Genomic DNA, 16,171 nt, shown 5'->3' with positions numbered 1-16,171 from the left:
ATTAGACGAGCAGCACTGCTCGCTTCAGCGACTGAGCAGAGAGTGACCACGGAACGAAAATGAGAATGGCGACGCAAAGGAATTAAAGAACGATTCAAAATTTAAAAACAAGTGGCCAGAAACCAGAGAAAAAGTGATAAAAAGGAGGAAAACGATGTTTTGGATGGACGATTTCTGCCGCCAAGCAAAAATATGAACATTGTTGAGTTCCGGTTTTGAAGGGTACATCCGGTTTTGAAGGGTAATTGAAGACTTGTCAAATGCGTTGAGTGGCACTGGAATGGACAGGTGTGTCACTTACCACCAGGCGCAAGCATTTGGGATTCGGTGACGTCATCGATATGCCAGACACCCTTACAGTTTTTTCATGCGTCTTATATTTTACCTTCACTTATTATCTTAAAGAAATATATAAGACTATATAATAGATAAGACTGTTTGTAAAAACATTAATTTTACATTAATGCAAAGTATTTCCTCGGACTAACTATCATGCTGACCACGTATTAAAGATCAACTTTGAACCGACTGGCCGATGTCAAACAACACCCCGGGGATTATTGAAAATCAATATTCAAGTTAAAAGGTAAGCTGTACTTAGCTTATCTCCTTAATTTCAAAGTCAAATTCTTAATCCGCAAAATACCAGCCGCCCGTTTTTGGAACAACCGCCGATGGAAATCCATTTAATATTTATATCATCTCCAACTGCTTCCGTGGCCGAACGGTTACCATGCTGGTTTGCCACGCAGAGGTCTCGGGCTCGATTCCTGGGCCGGAAGAAATATGGCCTACATTTATTACTCTCGTAAGTTTGGGTGTAATTTCTGGTTATACATGTGTGTGTGTGCATGGCACCCGCGAAACAGGGTTTTCCTACTGCAGGGCTATGAGTGTGTTAAAAACTCTTTTGTGACACTCGATATTGTATTTCTTATGGGAAATACTAACAAAGAAAATAAAAAGCGGAATATAGGACCAACTTACAGCGGAGATAAGGTGAAAATGCATGCGTATCGAATGGATTCGTAGCAGATCAACTTGTCACATTACTAATACCACAAAAAACCACCAGCTTGGTAACGTATGTATATGATAAAAACTACTCCTCAAAACAACAACTACACTAAGAGGCAATAAATTCGGTGCCACTAAAAAATAACACTTATAAAGTCAGTATTTTGAAACTAATATATGCTATTGAGAATTTAATAAAGTAATTATATTAGATATAAGTGGTTGATGGCTTTGCTATCTTAGTCAGCTGTGACCATGGAACCCGAAATGTTAGTTTGTTTTAAAAAAAAACATTAAGATCCAAAATAATAGCTACATTTCTTTTGTGTTAGGCTCAATTTATATTGCGGCAGAATGGAATGGAAGCGAAGTTTTGTAACGATGTTGTACATAGCGTAATGAACTTTATGGTCAATTGTGTAAAACCGGGTACTCATTAGGAAGCTGTAACTGTAACGTGACAGATACAGTAACGAGGTTCTAGTGTGTACGCTTGAAATAGTCTTCAATCAGACGGCTCACTGCGAACCGCACGCATTCCGCTGGCGGCAAGCTCGCGAACCACGTACACACTATGATTTTTGGTAACTATATAAGAGCGAAAAATCACGTCATTGTGGTATTCTCGCGCATGCTCTAGAATGTTCGTGCATTCTCGAGAATTTCGCAGCTACCGTCCGTCGTCGGCGACGCCTGGGGAATCCACGAGAAGTGGCGCGATGGCAGGCGTAGTGTGACTTCCAACATCGACGAAATACTACATCTTCAAGGCGAAGTCGCGAGAAAGCTCGCCTTCCAGCGACCCCAGGCGCCTTCTCGCGCAGCGAGGCGTAATTGATGCCTCCGTTCCATTCCGACGCAATATAAATTTAGCTTAACAATCGCGAAAATCTAAGAACACGATAAATAAATGAATGGTAGATATTAAAATAAATTCAAAACTCAAAATAAATACAGTAAAATAACAATTTCTAATTCTGATGTGCAAATTCCTGTCTATTACTTCTGTTTTATGACCTCAATTCATGGCTTGTGAGACGTGTTCATATACAATATGAATTGTGAGTAGCATAAATTAATATACCCTTAAAAATTAACGTAATATGTATTATATAAATAACGCTTATACGTCATACCGAGGAGCTCTGTATAATATAAATTACAAGGAGTAAAACGGCGAAGGAAAATGGGAGGACCTTGAGTCAGGGTCCAAAACAAGCTGGTCAAGTATGCAGGCCACGTTTGGCCGGGTCCCCGCTACTTTGCTTTGCAAATTCCGTCGCTGCAGGGTTAAGGTTTTGTTTGGAATAGAATTAAGAATAGTGTTATAGGAGTGCAGGCTTTAAATGCAGCAAGCAGCTGTATAACGGTTGTATTATCATTTACTTTTCACGATAGCCAAAGTATAAGTTACAATTACATACAAAAAAGAACCCACCTCAAAAGATTGGGGAATTACATTTATCTGTCAAGTTTTATTGAAGCGGTTGACGGAAAGTGAGTGAAATCCAATAAATCAGATTCATCTCTTAATTAGAGCTGGAATATTTTGTTTAAATTTGAATGGGGTCACTACAGAGGTACCCTTTTCCAACAAAAAGGAATTATCGAAATCAGTTCACAAATGTCGTTGTAATGGCGTAACATAAAAAAAAAAACAGTCAAAAGGAAATTTTCTTCCTTTTTAAAGTCGGTTAATAAAAATAGAATACTTCTTATTTAAACAAACAAACCAACCCATCTTCTTAATTGAACTTGTGTTGCAATATTACAATTGCCCATGTTACTATTTATTACACGATCAATATTAATCTATTATAAATAGCGCCACCTATTAGTCACCAATATTACTATTTACTATACAACGCCATCTAGTGACGCAAATGAAGTATTTATTGGATAGAGTTACATTATATTATTGTTTATAATAGGCTGGGAAAAGTGGAAGGCTGTTATAGGTAGCAGTACATTGTGCCTTAAGCTCTGGCATATACGATGTTCTCATTCCCGATGCCCGCCTTCTTCGTGTTTTGCAGCGTAGAGCTTGTTTTTCAGAATGAATAGTATTCTTGTACGTAAATAAATAGTTAGACGAAGTAAATAACGCATTAGTAAACAAATGAACAAAACGTTTGTGAAGACATCTTTCGTTCAATATCCATCAATTTTGTGTAAAGAAATATAAAAAAGCGTAGGCGGTTCGACATAAAAAAGAGATTCAACGAGAATATAAAATAACTCTGACGCCACCGTATAAAAACGTCTGAGCCAATTTCTAAAAGCTTTCTTATATTGAAGTGAAGGCGGTTTCATTATTTTCTCTATTCGTAACATCTTTTAATCTAACTGTAGTGGTTTACTTAGGTGCCACTTCGGTTTTTATATATCATTTTTACGATAAATTGTCGTGTGCCGGAACACGTGAACTACCGCAGCGATCTGCGGTAGAGCGGTATCAAAGCGATCTATCTCATCAGTATACATATATACATATATTAACCTCACTCGTTACATTATAATAAGACAAGTAACAACCTTATCTATTTCTGCCGCCAAGCAGTAATGTGAGCAATCAGTGCTTGTGAAATTGCAAGCACATGGGACTTGTCGAGTTCTTAGGTTTTCGCGATTGTTACACGTAGGAAATGAAACTTCTTTACCAGATTTAAATCGCGTATATTTACTTTTTCAAACAAACCAACGTTTCGTGCCCTTTACAGGTCCTATGGTCACGGTTGACTGGGTCAACGTACGTTTGTTTGAAAAAACAAATACACGCGATTTATATCCGGAAAAATAGTTTCGTTTCCTACACATGAGACTTGTCATGTTTCAGGGTGACAGGCGCAGCGGCGGTGTCTCTAAAATCTTTGAGTTTTGTAACTCTGCAACTGTTATGGATAGGCGTGTCGTTTTCTACCAAGCGTACGACTTGTTCGTCCCGTCACGTAGTGTTATTAAAAAAGCTCTTTGTATAGAGTGTAGGCATTTACACGCTTGTAAGCGAAGCAGTGCGGTTAATACTGTGCATGCATTGACTTACAAATAAATGGACGACGGGTCTAATATATTACAAAAACCACGAAAAAAATGTCCCAAGTCAACCTATTTAAACGTAGTGACATATAAAGGAATATGAAAAAGCTAAAACGTTGAATTTAAATTGTAATGTCATCGCAGTACTGTCTAATTTTGCTTGCTTCGCTGTCAGTCGAACAAACGAAGACTAAAGCGAGAATGACGCTCTGTATACGATTTTAACGCCCTATAAGTTCGGACACTTTTTAGCGCGGACCCGACGTCCATATAATTGTAAGTCAATGTGTGCATGATTGCCGTGCGCCGTATACGGACGCACACATTCGCAAAATCTCGCGGTGCACTCGCTTTACATAGCAAGGGTCCTCTCACGCACCATTAAATTATAGAATTGAAGCGGTTGTTCGGTGACTAAAAATGACTACAAATAGTAGAGGTGTTTATTTTTGTTTGTGGCAATTTGAGCAAAAGAGCCTCAAATACATAATTGTTCAGCATTTCATTTCTATTTAATATCATACTTCATAACGAAGATACCAAGCCTGCTGGTATAAAAATATCAATACGTAATTAACTACTGCAGTTAACAAACGTTATTATACCACGAGACTACTGTGATAAATTATAAATTATAACCTGTAGTTACTACTAAAATAATAATGTGGCAACACTACGCTTCGTGCGAACTGTAGGCGTTTACACGCCGAACAGGCGGGAGTTGCCCTACTTGGTCTCATTATATTATGCTCGTTGTTGCGATGTTTATATAACCTAGTTGGATACAAAATATATAAATAAGACGAAAATTAAGAACAATGAGCTCCGATGTAGGTACTTTCTCTTGGGTTCAATTTCTTGTAGGACAAATTTAGAAACGAAATTTTCTAAATATGTTGAACTTAGTTCCGTTAAAGTTAGTTAGTTAAAAATTATGACGAATTGTTACAAGACATACGGCTTTATTATTCCATGATGGCGGCATTATAGTGTTTTAGACCTTTACTGCTGTTTGCTGTATATTGTTGCCAGGTTTTTCTTTTATAACAACAAGTGACGGAACGAACAAGTCATAAGCCTGATGGTCAGCTACACGCCTGTCTATAACAGTTGCAGTGCCACTCAGAGCTTTAAATCACAAAGCTCTGAGACATAAGTCGACAAGCTTCATGTGCCTGTGATTTCACCAGCACCCTTACCCTTCAAAACCGGAACACAGTAATGCTAACATTACTGCTTGGCGTCAGAAATAGGTAAGGTGGCAGTACTTCCCTCACAAGGTACTCATTCACAAGAAGCTCTACTACTACTTAAAAGGTTGATGGACTTATAATAGTTTCGTATTCCTATCTTTTAGAAGATTATGTCACTTGTGATCGACTTGATCAGACTACTCTAATAAAGAAAGCGTCCGGGTAATTGTAACCGGTATTTTATCTTTTTACATGATGATGTCCAATTAAGGAACTGCAATAGCTGGATTTTCTTTCATTAAAACACCTTCATGTTACAAATTGCTGTCAAAGACATTGACTTACAAATAAATGGACGACGGGTCTAATACAAAAACCACGAAAAAAATGTCCCAAGTCAACCTATTCGAAATTTAAATTGTAATGTCATCGCAGTATCGCGCTGTCCGTAGAAGAAATGAAGACTAAAGCGGAGTGTCGCGCTCTGTATACGATTTTAGCGCCTTACAAGTGCGGACACTTTTTAGCGCGGACCCGACGTCCATATAATTGTAAGTCAATGGTCAAAGAGCACTTATTTATATTTATATACTGTGTTTTGGAAAGCGATAACATTATTGTCGAGTTTTATTGCAAAATGTATATTCATAGCCATTTGTTATGGAAGGTTGAAAAGTTGTTGTTTGAAGCGAGTTCTTGTATTGAAACCTGAGCAAGCGAAGGACACAATTTTTCACCTCACTATAGCGAGGAGGAAAATGGTAGATGAAAGAAAAACAGTTGAACTATAACAAATCAGCTTTATTAAACAAAATTAGTTATAGAATTATTAATACAAAGATCGAACACTCAGAAAAAATTGAATTGAAACACAAGTTATAAAGGACATATACAAAGATGAGCTTATCTCTAGAAGAGATCTCTTCCAAACAACCCTAGCCTAGGTGAAAAATGAAGTCTGCGGGACTAATTATTGTACAATAACATTAAAGTTGAAAGACCAAGTACAAAGACACGACGCAAGCACATAGAAAAATTCATGAGGTCTGTTGGTTCGTTCCGTGGCTTAGTTGATATAGCGTCTGGCACAATATGCAAGAAGACATCGGTTCGAATCCGACCGGTTCGAAGGAATTTTTTCTGAGTGTTCGATCTTTGTGTTAATAATTATAACAAACTAGTGGAGTAATTTCACAAAAAATTATTGAATATCAATTCAATAAAAATTTAATTAAAATTAGTTATAGTTATCAATTTAATGTCAACAATAATGAGAATAAATCAATAATGTACGTCATCGTGAAGTTGAACGTGTCATTATGTTTTTTTTTCATGGAAAGAAAAATTTTGGTGCACTTGAGTCCATCGTCAAGTTCAAATTTCAAAAACCAAAAACGTTTTTGCGCGCACATTTCTAATGAGAAATGATTTCCGAGCTAGTGAGGTGAATAAGTTTTTTTGTTGGACTACATTAGCATATGGCCGCCAGTTTAAATGTAGAAAGCGGTTTTATTCGCATTTGTTCGTTCCCTCACTTGATATGATATCATAAAAAAAAACTTTGTACAAAATTGATGAAATTATTGTTCTTTGTTTTTTTTGCACACATTATAGAACCTTTTCCATTACGCTATTACACATTGTCGTGTTCAATGCCTATTTTGTAGAGGTATGGCCCAAGACAACAAAAAAATGTGTGACTGAGGCTGGTGTTAAAATGGTAAGAATTTGTTTAAATTCAACAATAATGTTATCGTTTTCCAAAAGAGTACATCCAACGAAAAATATTCGACTAACAAGCGAAAAGAAATACAACTTTTAGAGTCACTTAATTGGACGTCATCACGTGAAAAGATAATCACTCTCTGTTTTACTTATCCGGCAGCTTATTTGTTTGTTTATAAGTTTAACTGCTGACGCTCATATATTCGCATAAACATTAACCTCAAGCCGACGTGTTCGCTGACGGCTCATTTGCCACGCCGATCAGAATGTCGTTAGCAGTGCATCGACATGACGCGAGTTGTGAGCCGCGATTCCTGCGGTTCGGTATTAACTGCCTAAGTAGCTAGTTACATTCTAGAGGTATTGAGTTACAGGTAGCAATTTGCGTCGCTCAGTTTATATAACACCTATCTATTACCATACGTATAGAGTTCTTAGGTTTTCGCGATTGTCATACATTGAAAAATGAACCATTTTCTCGGGTCTGAATCGCGTAAGTTTGTTTTTTTTAAACAAACCAACGTTGCGGCTCTTTCCATAGTCACGGCTTGCTGAGATGGTACAGTCATCTACGAGTTATGTCTAGTAAGGTGGTTTGCATTAATATTAGACATAATTTCTTAGTAACATAGAGCTCCTTTTGAAACAATCCGTTCAGGGAAGTACTGCCACCTTAACTATTTCTGCCGTAATGTGAGCATTACTGCGTTCCGGTTTTGGTGGGTAAGGATGCTGACGAAATTACAGGTGCATAGGATTTGTCAACTTATGTCTCAGGGTGACGGGCGCAGTGGCAGTGCCCCACAGATCTTTGCGATTAAAGCACTGAGTGGCACTACAACTGTTATGGACAGGCGTAGGCGTGTAGTTCACTATCAGCCACACGACTTGTTCGTTCCGTCACTTGATATTATCCGCTCACGCGATGCGCTCCTCCTACCGCAAAATGGCGGCTATTTGGTTTCGTAAATTAGAAAAGGATTCAGTTTAAATACAAGTTTTTATAAATAAAAATTATTATTCTGCATTGCTAAATAAATACCCTCCGTACTACAACAAAAACATCTCAAATAAAATGCAGTAAAACACCGCAAATCCTGCACTTAAAAAGCACTAATTTAATTTTTGGTGTACTTGGGTAAATATGATAATATTCCGTTTGAGTGGTTCTAACGTTTACCATGAAATTACTCCTTAAAGTATAGTTTATAAACATTTATATTCAGGGTAAACTTAAAAAATGCTACTTACGGTATGTTTTCAATAAATAAACACTGAAATCACCAGCCCAAACAATAACACACAGTATTTTTGAAGTTGTTTATTTTTTTTAAATGACAGACCCAGGCATTAAAAACTTTATGGTTTGCTAGAGTAGTTACCGAAATAGCAATTAGTATTAGTTCTTTTACCTGTTTTAACTTCGATATCCGATAAATCGGTATAAAATCATCACCGGCACCTCTAGGTGTGGTATGCGTCTACGGCTGCATGTATCGCGTGAGCGGTTAGGTAAAAAAAAAGTCGTATAAATTATTGTACCAAGAGTGCGTCAAATTTATCATCATTGCATTTCTAAATCTTACAACGAAAGTTTTTTTGTTTTTGTTTGTGTTTACATCAGTCTTCATGATGGTGAAACTGGTAACAAACGTTGATTAAGTCCTCAACGAGCGTTATTCAAAGTTGATGGCTTGTTAAATTTTTGACCCTTGTTAATCTGTAGGGTGCTTACACAAACAAGCTTCGTAATCCGCGACTCTGAAGCTATGCCAACCCTCTTGATAAGCGGCTGCACCGTATTTTAAAGTCAAATTAGTAATGGTAGGACAGGGCCGCTGAAAGAGCCCTAGAAACACTTTTTAGGGCCTCATAAAAAGGGACGTCATAAACCTCAATATTGGAAGTTATTGATCGATTTTCTATAATCCACTTTAATATCGTATCACAACAAGCTATCACATTTCAGTACTGGATAAAGATGTTTATAAAAACGGCTATGAAGGAAATATAGACAGGGAATCTCATTAAGCCCGTCAGAAACGGCATATATTTAAATGATAATTTTAAATTTGCAAAAGCAGCAGGCAAACGGTCACATGTTTAACTGACTTCAAAAAAGGGGAGGTTCTCAATTCGACTGAATTTTTTTGTATGTATGTTATGCGATAACTCCGGCCGATTTGTGAACAGATTGTGATGATTCTTTTTTTTTATAGTAAAGAAGATACCTCAGTAGTGGTCCCATTTAAATTTAAAGAAAATATTCTATCTCTAAGTGAGGCAAACTAGGGGGTGGATGACTTTAGAGGTCGGTTTCTTTATTACTCTGTACTATTAATGTTTATTTATAGGTATATCATTGACTTACAATTATATGGACGTCGGATCCGCGCTAAAAAGTGTCCGAACTTATAGGGCGTTAAAATCGTATACAGAGCGTCATTCACGCTTTAGTCTTCGTTTGTTCGACTGACAGCGAAGCAAGCAAAATTAGACAGTACTGCGATGACATTACTATTTCAATTCAACGTTTTAGCTTTTTCATATTACTTTACATGTCACTACGTTTAAATAGGTTGACTTAGGACATTTTTTTCGTGGTTTTTGTATTAGACCCGTCGTCCATTTATTTGTAAGTCAATGAGGTATATATATATTTTAATCTATTTTGAGTTAAATTTACTAAACTAAGTCTCTAAACTAAGACGAATGAGGATTAAAAAACCTGAAACTATGTTCGGAAACGCAAGCAAATTCGATTCTGGCACTCGCCGGCCGCTGCCGTTGCACAATCGCTTCGCCTCGTGCTGCTTTTTCATATTAACCTTTTATTTTTCATATTAACCTAACCTATTTAATGAAGGGCGCAACCAACATTTGATCTATACGAAAGAAGAGGATCAAAGATTATTTTTGATAATCAAATATTAATTTAGTATCCTTAAACATAATGATAGTATTACCTTGAATGCAGTTCGTTTATAATTTATCCATAAATCAAATAATATAGACGGAACAATTAATATTATATATGTCGCATTATCGTTGCAGCAGCCACCTGGCGGATGATTGTGGAACTACGATTGCCTATTAATTAATTACAATGCCACCTATCGTCTAGTCTAGTGAAACATCAAGCAGTATGCTTGGATGTGGTCAATACGGAGCTGGCGCCGGGTGTGACGGTTGTCAGTTGTAATGTTGCTAGCGTCACCGGATAGGACGGTTGTCAGTTGTGAGGTTGGTAGACGGAGTCAAACCGGTGGTGGGTTAGTGAATCGAGTGCGCTTATGTGGTAAAAACGGCAGTGTGAGCCGCCATTTTTCTTGTTGTTGAGACCGAACGAATCGGAGGTGCGCCAGCCCAGTATTGAACTCATCGTGTTTCACATTTTTAATCCATTTCTATCCGCGTGATCCTAAGAGTTATTGTGTATTGATAATTGAAATAAGTAAACTAGTACCGGTGCTAATGATCTGTCACAATATTTCGAATTGAAGAAGAATTGTTTGAATACACGCATGTAACCATAGTGTGAGACTCTAATTCAAGATTTCCGCCATCTTGGACGCTATGATAATGCGAATTCCAGACAACGTGTCGTCATATATATATATGAAACATAAAAAACACCGTTTATTTAAAAAAGTGCACATTTACAATAGATAAATCATATCTTTGTGGATTAAATAATACTATCCCGTCAGAAATAGCTTTATGTCCATGTAATAAGAGCAAAAACGAATTTTGAAACTTCGCTTTTCGCTTCGAAAGGCCCAACGTCTTTTACGTTCTTATTACGTTGACACAAAGCTTTTTGTAATCGGCTTAATGCGATTCCGTGTCGATAAGTGTGTTGACTCCTTAAGTACCATTTAACTCTTCGAAATATAATAATAACGCACGTACTCATAGCCCCGTACTAGAGAAACCCTGTGTCGCAAGTACCGTGGATACAGCCATAGACAAGCTACACCAAAACTCACTTTTTTTTAATTTATTTATTTTTACAAATAATACAATATGCCATTTACAAATTTCCACCAACATGAAACCCAAATAGAGATTTCAAGAGTAAAAACAAAGAATACATTTACATAAAAAAAAAACCATTAATAACAGACAAGCGTGTAATCCTCGCCAGTCAACTGATGTGTCAAACTGACGTTTGGTCATTTCTCGCCTGACTATGTCTATGCTTGTACAAAACGAATCAAATTTACAAGTGATTTACTGTCGCCTTGTTAAAAAGTTTCAATGCATGCACCATGTACACATTTTGCCTATTTTTTTTTATTTTTTTTTTTAAATAATAATAATCAGTGCTCGCAAACGGCACTTGCAAAGGTGGTCGGTGGTCACGAAAGAAATAAATGCAGGCCATAAAAATATTTCTTTCGACCCGGGAATCGAACCCATGACCAAAATGGTATGATGATATGACCAATATGACGTGGCAAATCAGCATGGTAACCGTTCAGCCACGCTGGCAGTTCATATGAAAACCACAAGGCGTGTCAGTGTGATGGACTACTACCTAAACCATCACCTCAGGGGGAACCCGTGCACAGCAGTGTAAAAACGTAAGCAAATTATAAAAGTATCTAACTGGGTGATAAAACTTTCATAGATTTCTGTTAGATGGCGCTACGACTAAAAAGTCGTTGAAAAACCAAATACAAAGACGCGACAACAAGGTCATAGAAAAATTCGTGAGGTCCGCTGGTTCGTTCCGTGGCTTAGTTGGTATAGCGTCTGGCACGGTATGCTAGAAAACGTCGGTTCGAATCCGGCCGGATCAAAGGAAATTTTTCTGAGTGTTCGATTTTTATATTAATAATTATAACAAACTAGTGGAGCAATTTCACAAAAAATAATTGAATATCATTTCAATAAAAATGTACAAATTATAAAAGTTAAAATAAAAAAGGCGCTATTGAATGAAATTCTGATTTGAGAACTTGCATTTCTTATACATATTGTAATTGTTATTGTTGTCTTATTAACCGACTTCAAAAAAGGAGGAGGTTCTCAATTCGACTGTATGTTCTTTTTTTCCTTTTTTTTTGTATGTATGTTACGCGATAACTCCGGTATTCGTGAACCGATTTTCATGATTCTTTTTTTGTCGGAAAGGGGGTACTTCTATAGTGATCCCATTTCATTTTGAAGAAAGTCATCCACCTAAAAGGGTGGCTGTTCACGCATGAAGATTCATTTCTATAAATAGCGCCTAACTTTAATTTAGGAGCAATTACTTTAATGGTTGATTTTGCTATTTCGTCAATTCAAGGCGTTTTTCTCTCAATATACCTTGAGTAGTGAGAACCGATTTTTATTATCTCCAGTGTCAAGTCCTGTATAGTGGCAAACTAGGCGATATTTCAATAAAATTTTGCAAATAGACGTAATTCCACGTACTTTTGAGGTCGGTTTTTTTAGTACTCTGTACCGAGATTATTAAATAAGTAAGCTTGACCTACATGAGAAGTACCTTCTCACTGCTAGGTACTTATTTAATCATTAAGTATAACTTTAATTTGTGTGTAAGAGCGTGCTCTCCAACAAACTGTTTCCAGTTTGGCGGGAGATAGACTTTAAAATTGTATACTTTTTGAAAATAAATAAATAAAAAAAAACTACTCCGGCTCATCTCCGTGATGTATCACTCAGTCACTTTTAACTATGCGAATATAAATGGAGTAATCAAATTCGAAACTGCCAACCAGTACAGCAGACACGGCTCTGATGGCAAAATATTCAAAGCTATGCTTGACTGCATCGACTTGCAAATCAGTGTGATCTGACGATCATGGAAATTTACATACATACGTATAAATTGTCTATGTGCATCTCGTACATATGTGATAAGCAGAGAACGGAATAGACAAAATAAATTTACCTAAACATCAGTGATATACATAGAGTGAACCATACCACCCTCTGAAATTGTCGAATTAAGAAAAATGAAACACAAAAATCAAAATACATACATGGACATATTTTGAGGAACCCTAAGAATAGGTTCAATTATTATAACCACGTTCATATAGAGAGAAATTTATTTCAATACAAGTTAATCTAATACTATAAAAGTAAAACAAATGTAAAAAGGTATTATAGTATTGAAATAAGCATTAAGAAGGGAACCTAAATTACACAATCTTCATAGTAAAGCTATACATTTTTCTTTATATAACAGATTTTCTATATTTAACAATAAAGTAATTAGTCGTTATAAATGAATGGTTACCTATGTAAAAATAACTAAGAAACAACATCCAGCAAGCCCGCTATTTTATTGTAAGTTTTACTCTAGGCTCAACTCACACTGGCGCAGAGCCGAAGCGTCGCGACGCGTCATGTTTTTCTCCTATAGTATATTCATCTCTATTTTCCCATCATTAAGGCACAAATTTGTGTTATGCAAATATGGAAACGGGCGTCGACGCAGTGAGGCGTCAGACGCCGACCACACTGTGATCCGGGCGCACTAATGCGAGTGTCGTCAAGCGTTGTAGTTGAAAAACAAGACGCGCCGCTACGATTATGTGCCAGTGTGAGTTGAGCCTTAAGCCAGAATAAAAATCACATACATTACCGTAGTAAAGTAAAATAAAATTCTGGGATTTCAGACACAGGTATTATCTACGTTATGACAATAATAATAATTACCTTGAAAGGGTTGTAACCCTAACTAGCCGTGAAGATGTTCACGGCAATGAAATAGGAAACTTCCGGTCCACAAAATTTATTAAAGAATTGTAAAGAAAGGAGTAAGACTGTAACAATAAAAAGGTATATATAGAATAACAGGTACAACAATATAAAACACTCTCTAACATAATGAGTACACTTATCCCAAAAGGGCCGAGAAACTGAATTACAGAAATAGAAACAGAAATAGATACATGAAGGCTGTAGACTTATAAAATGTTAAACATGATTAGCTTATTAACGCTCCGACTCTTGTCGCGGTCGAGCTGGGAGTGACCGTGGTACGAAAACAAAATGAGAAAGAGAAAGAGAAGGCAGATGGAACAATTCAAATTTAAATACATGTAAAATAAAAAATGATAGGATACAAGCGGAGAGAGGCGATACAAAGAGGTGAGATGACGGTGAAAGGAGGTCACTCCGTCACAACCTTGCAAAAATCTGTAATTTTAAATACAGCTAGGATAGCTAGATCTGAACGCATACATTATTATAATTTAGCCGATGGGTGAAAGGTGAACGTATCTAAACGCGGGATTGAGAGGGAAGGAGTGTGCAAGAGAAAGGGATGATTCGAAATTTAAGAAGAGAAGACGAGCGCGATGGGGTTTTGTTTTATGGACGACACACGCCAGAAAGGAATTGAATTGAATAGAATACGCGTAATTACGCGTATTCCGTTCAATCAATCAATTTAGAGCGGAAGGAGGTTTCCCATCACTAAATAGTTCTCATGACGTCATAGAGGGTACAAAAACTGTGGCACGCTTGGTTTTCATACAAATTGCTGTACTTGCGGTCTATCTAGATATATGCTTAGAATAATAACGCATAGAATGATAGTTTCATATCAAACGAACTGTCACAAGTGAGGCAAAAATCAAATTCATGTAGGCTAGTTTTAGTAGTAGGTTAATTTTCGGTTTTAGTGAATATTTATATAAAAATACAAGTTGAAACGCGTTACTTCCTTGTGGAATGTGATGTTAGTATCTATTTTATGTTTGTCTGACGTATTTTTACACTCATTTACCGCACATTTCGTCATTTTTAGCTAAAATTCTTGAGCTGTTCAAGGTGCAAGTTGACCTTAAACACTGAAAGCCCGCCCGCTCGTGTAGGCCCTTTGGGAGCGCTTCAATTTGCCTCACTTAGCGTGTGCGGACTAGGTTTCTATGCGTTATTGTTCTAAGGATATATGGCTCTGAGTGACACTGAAACTGTTATGGACAGGCGTGTCGCTTAACACCAGGTGCACGACTTGTTCGTTCCTTCACTTGGTATCATAATACAAAAACAATGTTATTGTACTTGTTTGTGTTGCTAGATACTCAAGTGATGCAGTTGCCCTGCTGTGAAATGAAAAAAATTTGCGATAGACAGCTTTATATACATACGTTTAAAATCTACAATGTGAAATTCGTACATTTATTAGACGTGTAAACATGGTAGGCTATTTATAACTCTTTTTATTAAAAAATATGCTATAACCATAAAATTCTTTTGCTCCAAAGATCATTGCCTAAATGTTACAAAGAAGTAAATGTTATATACTTGAGTGGAAATCAATTTATTGGATAAGATTTTTACAGTGTACACGAATTTATTTCTAAGAAATTGTAATTTTATTTCTGTATTCGATATCGTTGAGTTTTGACGAAGTATTTTATGTACATTCTTTTTATTTTGTAACTTATATTGTTAATATTATTGATACAAAAATTGAACGTAAAAAAAATGACTTCGTTTTGACTGGAGTCGAACAAGTATCTGTTGCCATGTCGGGGCCACCGCTCTTAAACGACTGGGGGCCTACCACAACCTCTTAAAACAATATTACTTTAACCTTACATTGACTTTTCGTACCATGACGCGCTTAAAGTAAGCCTATTATAATGTTACAATTATGATGTTTTATTGGCAGCTTTGTGACTTTTCATTCACTCAGTTCGTACTATGACGCGATTTTAACATTAAAGTAATATTGTTCTTATGTCAAATTTAGCAATCTTAAATTAGTTACACGGATGCAATGGAAACAATATTATTTTCAGTTTTATTGTCTTAATATTGATTTGTATCACTACGAAGAGTTAATTTGAACTTATTTATTTACATATATCTCTTCAATATTTTGTTTGATTTTTTTTATTTAACAGTACATAGGAAATAATTTCTCGTTATATAAAAATACGCGATGTTGATTTCGTAAAATTATGACAGCGATATCTATATGCTCCTTGGTGACACTAACAGTTGACACTAGACTATAATTCCGAATTCACAACGTGACAATCAAGACTCAGCTTGTTTTATTTATTTTTCTTCATGAAAATGCGGAAAAATAATTGAAAACAACGTAATTTTAATAGATTTCAATATTACATACTTTTCTTTTTTTGGCAGTAAATATTCTCTGAATGTAAATAATATTAATTACTTTATATTATACGACGATAGGACGATTCGGAACATCAAAA

This window comes from Hyposmocoma kahamanoa, unplaced genomic scaffold (assembly GCF_003589595.1).
Source record: "Hyposmocoma kahamanoa isolate Upper Pololo Valley unplaced genomic scaffold, ASM358959v1 168, whole genome shotgun sequence".
Taxonomy (NCBI): domain Eukaryota; kingdom Metazoa; phylum Arthropoda; class Insecta; order Lepidoptera; family Cosmopterigidae; genus Hyposmocoma; species Hyposmocoma kahamanoa.
This window is presented reverse-complemented; position numbering follows the sequence as displayed.